The sequence below is a fragment of the Macrosteles quadrilineatus genome, unplaced genomic scaffold (genome assembly GCF_028750875.1).
Source record: "Macrosteles quadrilineatus isolate MER2022 unplaced genomic scaffold, UCM_ALF_1.0 Scaffold_6__1_contigs__length_79288215, whole genome shotgun sequence".
Lineage (NCBI taxonomy): Eukaryota > Metazoa > Arthropoda > Insecta > Hemiptera > Cicadellidae > Macrosteles > Macrosteles quadrilineatus.
The window spans coordinates 26545404-26556296 of record NW_026542599.1 but is presented as its reverse complement, the minus strand read 5'-3'; the positions used below and the strand labels follow the sequence as shown (position 1 = coordinate 26556296).

The window sequence follows — 10893 nt, the reverse complement described above, 5'->3', positions numbered from 1 at the left end:
GTTTTCGTTTTTATATATCTTAAAATCGTAAAACGCTATTTAAAAACTGATTTCAGCATTGAAATCAGCGTGGAAATCTAGTTCATAACGATGTGTCACAACACTATAATTACATTAAAAAATATTTATATCTAATATGGCAGATCCAATATGGCTGATCCAAGATGGCGGCCCAAAAAGCGTCCCCTATTGAAATTAAGTACGGACTATCCAAAAATATCGGTCGTGGTTCCAAGTCAATATCTCGGAAATGTGCAAAAAAAAAAAACATGTGATATCTTTTTTTTGTGCAAAATTTGTCCAATATTGGGAAAAGCCGCCATTTTTTTTATTAATTTAGGGGTTTCCCGTGGACTGATTTTTTTTGCAACTTTTGGTATGTCACTCTGCACACCACAACAATAAAAATAAAACAATAAAATGTTTACTTGCAAATTTTTATACGATGCCTGTGTACGATATTTTTAGTTTGCTTGGACTATTACATTTATTTATAAAAAAACTTTTTTTTGAAATATTTTATTATTTGTACGGGGTTTATTTTTTGTTGTAGGTACATGTATTTGGTATCATTTTAAAGGTAATTTCAGGAGGAACATTAAATGTATTGTCGACTTTTCACCAATATTGACTGGAAAGTCAGAATTTCAATAAAAAGCAAAAAACTACTGGATTTGGCCGCCATTTTGGAAAAATAGTGGTGTTCCACCAAAGATATTTTTGGAGACTTTTGATATGTTATTCACAATACTTTTCACTATCGAACAACAATGGTTTCATCTGTGTTCTAATTATTTCTAGGTTTTGCTATTTATTTTCTTATTTTAAGGCGCCTAAGATGTTTGTGACGCTTTATGTATATTGAGGAGGGTTATGTTTGGTTTTAAAGTGAGGTTGTATACGTTTTGTAAAGTATTGCTCAAAGTTTCATTTTTGTATTTATATAGTAATCTACATTTGAAGAAGCTTGAATAAAATTGAAGAAAATGATAAAACGTGTCATTCATAAAGCATCAATATGAAGCAATAATTGATGCTATTGCTACACTAAGGTATGTTGTCATATTCTTAGGGATCTATAACATCAAAAGTAGGGGTTTGAAAGTAAGTAAGTTTACGCTTTTAAATCAGTTTATATTTTCAAACTATATCATAGAGTTGCTGTATGTATTTTAAAACACACATCAGCACCACTTTAATAGCTCTCTAGGTCACATGTTCTTCCCGTTGCAAAGCACGGGTATAGCAGCTTGTTTCAATTTATAATGGTAATAATAATATGAAACTGGAGCCTGTTGGTTTGAGCAGCTGTTAAGTGTTAATCCACCAGTCGAGAAAGAAAAAGAAATATAAATTCTACAACCAACAATTTTATAAACCTAAAGATTTTGAATAAGAATCATATTTTTTTGCAACGGGGTAAACAATATGTACTTGGAAACAACTATATATGTAAAATACGTCAGACCAAAGCTGTAGTAAGATCCTATTATAGGAGCATTCTTGATGAACAGTTCTCAGTATTGTACCATACAATACACCAGTCCAAACACAATAGGCTAGTCCAAAGCTTAGTAGAGTGGTCACTGTATATAGTATCGCACAACCGTTCTACTGTTGATCATTTATATGTGTTTCAGTTCATCTCAATGATTAGCAATTTCAATTTAATAATATACATTTTTTGTTTATTGTATACGATATAAGATCGAAACATTTATTTTCCGTGGTTTATGAAAACATTCTAGGAATCAGTTTAAAATATTAAATCAAGGCTTAATGATTTTTTCTTTATCCCACCTTACTATAATATATAAGTTTTTTTTCACCACACTATGATGTTTTTGGCTGTATTACATACGCTAATTGGTGGCTGAAAGTTACGTTTTGCTGGCCATGCCAGCTGTCATCGTAATTTGGGGACCGAGCAGGTTTTTACAGGCCGGGGCCGCAAAATCAGCTGTCCGCTTACTTACTTAAAACATGAATGCATTTTAAATACACAATCAAAATCCATAGCATTGCAATGTTATTGTCACCGTTGCCTAGCAACTATTTATTTTTATTTTTGCTGATTCCTCAAATTGTTTCTTCACATAACATTAAAGTTGTAGTTGTGTTGACTATCAGTGTGCATTATTATAATGGTGGTGAATAGGTAATAGGGTATAGTGTGGTGAAAAATAGCGTTCGTACCACGGACCGAAATGGTTTTGCAGCTCTCGATCGATTTAAGTTCTCGACTTCGTCTCGAACTTAAAAACTATCTCGAGCCGGCAAAACCTCATTTTCGGCCCTAGGTACGAAATATACTATTTTGTCGTAAGAGCCACAGAAGATGTGTATTCATTCACTAAGGAAAGAGGTAAATAATAACAGTACAATTTATAAGCGGACGGCGTTTAGTAAATACATTATTGGTCGAAACGTGTTTTGCATACATTACAAACCAGATCGCTTTAATGATATATGTGATATTAGGTGATTAAGCAATCTGTAAAAATTTTAAACTAATATAACTGTAATAAGTTCTTAAATTTCGTAATTAGGGCCTATTTTAGTTAAATGTGGACTAAAGATTTATGATAATGACTGCGATTACAGCTCAGTCTGTGATTCTTTAACAGTGGTTGATTCTTTATAATAACTATATTTCTAAAGGTTTGATTTTCTCTCACCTGCTATATTTAACGGTAAGAAAATAATACATGATATTCTGTTTTCACCCCGCTGTATTTTTGTTATTTAAAATTGTATTGGCGAAAATGAGATTTTTGAAAATGAGCACATAATGTAATTTAAAGTGAAAGCAATACAGGCTTATTTGTACCAAAAGAAAATCAAACACTATACAATTTAAATTTAATTTAATTCAAATTTCATTTTTATTTAGTAAAAATTATTTGAAAACTCATCAAATGTAGTTTAAATTATACGCGGGTTTTTTCATGAACAAATTAAAATTAATTAAATAATTTTTTTAGTAGTCGATTTGATTATGAACCTTAACCAAGTGAAATCATTGAAAACTAACCATTGGCCCCCTACATAATTAATAAGTGTTAACGTATAACAAAAGGTATTTATAAACATATATTGTTCAAAAAATCATGGAACGTCTAAAAAAATCATGCTATTCTTGCCAGGCGTGGTTGAAATGTTCATAACCACACGCAAAGTTTTCAAACAATGTATTCACATTAAAACATTATTATCTCATCATAAATAAATTACAGGTCTAGACTACTAGACGAGATGGCAATTTATGTCCCGGAAATTTCGGTGAAACGTTACCCGGCAATAACCGATAACCATTAGCTATGTAGCATGCATGACCTGGGGGTTCGGAGCCCAATACAAACAAGCTGGTCCGTTTACAAAAATAACAAGTCTCTCAGGCAAAGAGAGGCATGCCTCTTTTTACATTAGGGAATTCTATCCTTTAAATGCTACTATAAAATACAAGCTAATTGAGAAACCCATGAAAACTATCTTAACAAAATATAAAATCCAATGTCTTTATCCTATTTACACAACTTCAGTTAAAATATGAGTGAAAAGAGATATAATGATAACAGCGAGATATAATTTAATTAAATAAACGCCTCAAAGAGTAACGTTAAAAGATGACAAACAGTGTCGTGAATCAAGATTAATCCGTCGAAAGTGCTTTAAGGACATTATACACCACAAACCCACTTTAATGCGGCCCTTAGAGTCCCTCTGAAAATATATCTCAAGCTGTATTCACACTGTAGTCGTTACGTCGCCGGTAATATGGGAGCCAACAACCTGGAGCGGTCATTATTATGGTAAATTCCGAGCAACTTTTAGTCCGAGAACTTAGTTTCCATGACTTAACGGTGGAGGGTTAATTATACGATGCATGTGCGACTATTTGCATAAGGTATGAAGTACTTTTTTTATAAGGTATGAAGTATTCTTGTATTAGGTATGAAGTGTCTTTGCTTAAGGTATGAAGTGTTCTTGCATAAATTGAATAGATGTTTTTTACGAAATGCTCTATGTATAGGGGATTAACGTTTCTCTACAACAATAATAGCAACTTTATGTGTTTTAGCAATGGTTCCACACTTTTTGGATTGAATTACACCAGTTTGGTAGATGAGAGATGACATGTGTAGCTTTTTTATTGATAGATCATATGTTTCTGTGACCAAGATGGTCTATGGAAAGTGATCAAGGAAGGATGGGCTGACTTTCGAACCATCAAAAAGCTAAGTTTGCAGGCTAAGTTTCTCATTAACCATGATTGAACCCGAATTTCTTACAATCAAGAGAGTTTATTCCATACTAATTGCTAAAAATAATTTTTTATCATAGGAAAAAGACTAAAAAATTTGTATTTGAAAATATTTATATTTACTATTTTGTCAATGTCCCCCATTATGAACTTGGTATATTTTTACCGCACTTTGTGACACGCGTTGATTATCATATAAACACGAGTGTGTTTCCTCTATGTTGGATCGTCTGTCATCGCCATCTTGTATAAACACAGCATTCGGAAGAGTTTACATCACAGTTTACATTGGATGGGGGCCAAGCCTCAATGACAACCAGAGCTGCGTTTCATGTCACAGATCTAAATTAAGGACAACACGGCATTAATCACAGCATGATCCATGCAGACACTTGATGCTTAAATGACAATAAACAATGCTGTTAGGTCATGCTGGGTTAGGTTCTGGGGAAGCGCTATTGTCGTAAATAGGATGGACTAAATTTATGTATAACTGAGAAAAGTCAGTAGCTTATTGATGTTTCGAATCTGGACCCAGCTGTTCATGAGCATTGGGATTTACATACATGATCCTGACTGATGAAACAGCTGATCTTAGTCAGTAACAAAGCTACACAGATGATCTCACAACATTCTACACTCCTTGACTCATATTTTGGTTAGAATACGCACCTAGGTGGCGTCCCCATCTCAACTAATTGATAATAATTTATTGAAATGAAGTAAGTTTTGAGTGTACATGTTTGGTAAAATATCCACTATAATTTCGGTATCTGTTGATTTCCGTAAAATCCACACTAGTTTGGTGCGAACTGGTCTATTCGTAGAGCGTGAGGCTTTGGTGCACTAGCTCCGGGTTCAAATTTTGCCAGACACCAATAAGATTTTACATTGTGATAATAATACGTACCCCAACACTTAACCTGAAGCGGTGTGTAAAATTAGTCAGGGGTTGAACATGTGGAACTATAAAAATGATAATCTACAACCATTTCCAGCAAAATTAATCGAGTATGGATAAATTGATGAATACTGTGTTAACCTGGAAGACACACGATAACTAAGTATGTCTAAGTAATCCAAAGCGTTTGAATACGCATACGCACTCGTCTAATGCAAATGAAACTGAAAGTTAGATTGCTTATAGAGGGAAGTTCGGCTGTATTCCCCAGGGTGAAGAAACTTTGCTTAGAATCAGTTACATCTGCACCTGGCTGTATAGGAATCGTCTCAAAGTATTCAAGGAAAACTTAACTTGTTTGAGTGGTTTATGTGGAAATTTAGGTTTTAAATGAAAGTTTTAAATATTTTAAATCTCGTCAAAATCTTTGTTAATACACTGTAAAGATTTATCAAACTTAAATAGCAATTTATCAAATGTGTCTTTTTTATTGTGAAGTATCTAATAGAAGTGGCCAATTAAAACGCTTGTTAAATAAACAATTTTCGATAGTAAATGTATTACGAGTGTTCAACAATGGCTAGGGAAATGGAGAGCAGATTTGAAAACTAAATATTTTTGTTTACTTTTACGCTCATGTTTATTAAGAGGAATTGGGTGCTAAGCTAAGATTTTAGTTTTACATTTAGTAGTTCCTTTATTAATAGAATACGTCATTGTTTACTTTACATTCGAGCTTATTGTTTTCAATCGATAAGTCAACGAATTGTTAATTTATTTGGTTTTAGTGTTGAAGTGATTAACGAAGTCGATTAACAAAAAAAAAAGAGTTAAAACACTACTCAAATAAAAAAGGAACCTTGGACGTTGAACTAGTGTTGTTAACGTTTTAAAACAACCAGGTCATATATAGTAAAAACAGTCATTACACAAAACATTCTAAAGCAATTTTATTCCAAATATTTGTTAAGAACTTCTTGTACAGATTTGGTAACTTATCATGTTGTTTTATGTCGAATTACCTTTGTCAATATTTCTCCCCGAAAGTAACGAATGCCCGCAAGCCATTTTCACATTGATGAAGTGTTTCTGTTATGCAGTTGATGTTATTGTCACCAACACAAACACAAGCAACACCCCAGTGTTGGACATCATACTGTACAAGACGCAAGATAATATTTACATTGAATCGCCATGCTTGGATTGTGTATGTTACTGCATGGTAATTGATATTATGTGAATGAAAAAAGAATGTAAGCAAGCTTAGTTATCACAAAATATTGCACCAGATAGGATATTTTAGTTGGATAATGCTTAGTGACACTGTTAACAAATGAAAACCAAAATAAAATGAGGGGGATTTTAGACTAACTTTATCAATTTAGGATAGTGAATATACAAAAAAACAAATAAAAACGTTTTAAAAGGAAATTTCAATATATATATATTGAATATATTTAATGTATGAAATAGTTGTTAATAATAGTAAATAACGCCTTCTAACGGCTTGTGAATGCGTTTATACTTGACCTTTTAATTCTGGGCTTGCTAAGTTGGAACAAGTATTAAAATCATACTTTGAGTTTTTGTAATTTAATTCATTTCACTTTATTTTCAATTTAAAATACTGAAATTATTATTTGAATAGATGGAGTATACTATAGATGTATTTTATACTTGAAATGTATGGTGAGCTATCTCTTTGATCTTAGTGTACATTATTACTATGACGATGTTCCTAATTTTTAAATAAATTCTACATACACAAAATTATCATTGAATGTCTTAGTAACAGTAATTAGATCGCTATAACGTAATAAGTTGGGGGAAAATATTAACGTTTAAATATTAACGTAAAATATTACGTATTATAAAATATAACGTTAAATATTAACATAAGCTTATTCAGTTTTAGCGATGCAATTGTTAAAATTTCTTAAAACCACCTAATACATTAATTAAGTTACATGTATAGTTATGTATGAGGTTTGCGCTAAGAGATGTAAGCTACGTAGGTCACGCAAAATGTGGCAGTATACAAGCTCCGTCAACTCCCATGTGGTCTAGTGGCTAGGATATCTGGCTTTCACCCAGAAGGCCCGGGTTCGATTCCCGGCATGGGAATTTACTTTTTACTCATTGGTATTCAATAGAATAGAAGAATAACAAATATAATATATTTATTGCCGAAAAATTATTAAAATATACAGGCTAATTTCAATGTAAAAAATATACAATTGTTAAAAAAAATATGTGCGTATTTATTTCTTCTTTGCCTAAAACTAACCATGCTAGTAGGCCTATCAAATTAATTAGTTAAGTATACCTAGTCAATAATAGCACAGAAAGTCAAAAAATAAAACAAGAGAACAAAATCATTAAAAAGTTGGCATCTGAGGACACACAACACACACTGCTGTAACAACAATTTGGCACAATGTACCCAGATATTTATGGAACAGGTAACATGCATAATTGAAACAAAATATACTGATATATAATATAAAATAATATACTTGATCTAGTAGATAAAGTCTACGATAAAGATTATAATAGAGGATTGGCGAATAAAATTTCTGTCATAAGAGTTATTTTAGAACCCGTTTCGCTTTTGAATAGTGTGAAATTTATGATTTTTAAGAAGGTAATAAAATAAGCTAACAAAGATTTGTTATTTTATAAACTCAGTACAAACAATGTGAAATAAATAACTCAAGGAGTTTAAAATTTCTTGTGACTTTTCATCATCTTGTGATCATTAATGAATTTATTGATTTATCAAAAGTTAGTTCTTAGCGAAGTTTCCTACAGGTATTACTGTAGGTATTCCCGTAGATGGCTGTGCAATATCTTGGTATGTGTTTTATTAAGAACTGTAAAAACACAATACAATTTTGGTGTTTTTGTATTTCGAACAAAATATTACATACTAAATTAATAATCAACATTATACATGGAAAACAGATTTATAAATACATTTTTGTATTGATCAATACTTTAGGTGGTAGTATTTAAAAATTAAAGTACCGTTCATATAACAGAGTAAATTGTATAAATTACAACATTTTAATAGCAACATTTAAATGTATTATCGAGAATAATTTCATTTTAACCATTCTAGAAACCTTGGGAAGAGTAAATAAATTACCCACATTAACTTCAAGCTTATTCCGAGCATTTTCAGAAGTCCTTCTTTGTCCAATTTGTTTCTCTTCGTTGTTTAAGACCTTCTTTTGATAATATAGTTATATAAATTTGGCTCATTAAAATATAATTATATTTAATATCCATTATTATTTATAGTTAAGGTATTCATATAACTTATCTTAACTAATATTAATAATATTAAATATGCATCTTAAATATTCATTATGGTCTATGTTAATCGAAGCAAAAACCTCTATTCTGTTTTAAACAAGTTAACTATGCGAATGCAATATATTACATATCTTTCCGTGACAATGTCAATGAATATGGTATACAGTATGTTCAAATGCTTAATCATAGATTAAAGGACTAGATAAAATTAAATAAAACTCCTTTTATTATGATATAACTTAACATTTTACTAAATTTGACTAACTTAAACAAGTAAAATCATAGATGTTGATCTCACCATTATCTGTTACGGCCCAGACCTAATGATTTTAATTCATAGTGTTAATCAAAACTTTATACAAATTAAATTTTATAATATTAAAAAGATTCAATTTAGTTTCTATACCAACTACAGCTAAAAAAAATTACGCATATATATTTTTTAAATCCATCTTACTTTTATAAAGTACAGGTAAGGTATTTAATTGAAATTGAAGATATTATGTAGGATTTCGTACACCACATTTTACCTAAAAAAAAAAACAATTTAGATAGCAAGAGTTTTGAAAGAATCAAACCTTGGTTTAAATTAACTGAAAAATAGCTGCTGATTTTTTACCTTTTAAATTATCTTTGAATTTTTTTGCAAACATGTGGTTTAGTTCATAAGAGTTAACTGTAAGAATGGACACAAGGTAATAATGTTTGCCTTAATAAAATTAAAACGATTTTATTTTATTTCACTTTAATTAATTGTCCCTAATGCAATTCAAAGCGTATTTTTATATTTTCTAGGTTAATTACTCATTTTAGTTATTAGAAAACAAACAAAAAAACTAATCGGAAATGAAGTTCATTGTTCAAGAGAAATAATAAAAGCATTACCAAGATTTTAAAACAAGTGAATAAATAACCCACATTAACTGAGAGCAGCACTTTGCAAAGCCTTTCTTTTCCAAGTCGGTCTCTTATTTCTCTTAATTACTGGGCTCTTCTACTCTGTAAATCTTTGTTATAATTACGGAACTTAAACTTCGGAATGGAAATTTTCATAGAAATATACTTGAATGGAAATAAACTTTTCATAAGTTCATTTGTACATAAAGGGCTGTATTTGGTGTTCTTCTATGAGTATTATGTTTATAATGACAAGCTTTATACTATAATTTTATATTATATGTACGATATTATATGTATTATCAAAAAGAAAGAATGATTCAAGAGACTGTTTCCAGCCCTCTTAATAATATGTGTGTTTGAAGCCTTTTTCATATTATGTATGCAATTATGTAAAAAAGTTTAGTAAAAAAATACGTTTTTTGTACATATAATATACTTACATACATATACTATTTATGAACTGCTAGAGCTAAAAATATTCTCTTTGATGAGATTCAGTTCTAATCCACAAGATACTAATTCAGGAGTACTCTAAAAGCTTTGGTACTAAATAAAAATATTTGGTTAACATTAATAACTATCGCCAAATAATAAGGATTACATCAGGTCCAAGAAACCACTTTGCGTAGGGTTGAACCAGCGACCATCGGATTTTTAAGCCGAGTACTTTGATTTGAATCAATTAACAATTCAATTTCAAATCCAACTATTTTCATCAGGAGTAAGTACTTTTACGTCCCAAATTTCACTTAGTACGTAACAAAATGTAATATGAATGAAGTAGATGAGGAGTATTGTTATCTGGGCCGAATCACGGTGGAATTCGGCGCAAATCAGGTAGTATTGAGGCATGACAGAATGCAGTGGAACATTGTTAATGACTGAGACAGTGGAATGAATAAAACACGAAGGAGAGGAGCAAAGGTCAACTCTAGTCCGGCACGAAGTCCTTCTCCAGGACATGTCTCTTCTGGGAGATGGAAAATGTTAATGAACATTGCCTGTCGTGTAGAGTAATTTCTAAAAGTAACATTAGTAAGTACAGATCAAATTGCTTTTAGGGATCAATGAAATTTAGGGCTGAACTATTTTTTGTTATTTTTATCAGCTACATTTAATATTTAATCATGAATGGTGTAATAAGGTGGTTTGACCCCCTCCCATCTTTTCGGAGATAATATGGGGGGTTAATCCGTTCCTACCCTGTTTTTCTCTAATGTCTAGTTTTAAAATTGTAATTATTATAGTGATAAAATTACAAAACTGTATTAACATTGGCGGGTTTTAAAAATACTGCATCTACACTGTTACACTGTATATTTGAGTGATAATGGGGCGGTTATGACACGAATAAAATAATTTACAGTATTTTGATTAAATGATTTGGGAGAAGAGTTAGCAGTTAGCAAATGAGCGGGAAACTAGCTGGACAACCGAGAAATTGGCGGGAAATTAACCGTAAAATAATATATCTAGCTAAGATTGAGGGTCCTCATCAGTGAGGGTCACT

General features: G+C 31.1%; 1 non-coding gene across 1 annotated transcript; it reads left to right on the top strand.

The window, feature by feature from the left end:
• Positions 1–7217: 7217 nt before the first annotated feature.
• Positions 7218–7289, top strand: Trnae-uuc (transfer RNA glutamic acid (anticodon UUC)). The gene has a single exon. It is a non-coding gene; the product is annotated as a tRNA-Glu (tRNA).
• The last annotated feature ends 3604 nt before the right edge of the window (positions 7290–10893 follow it).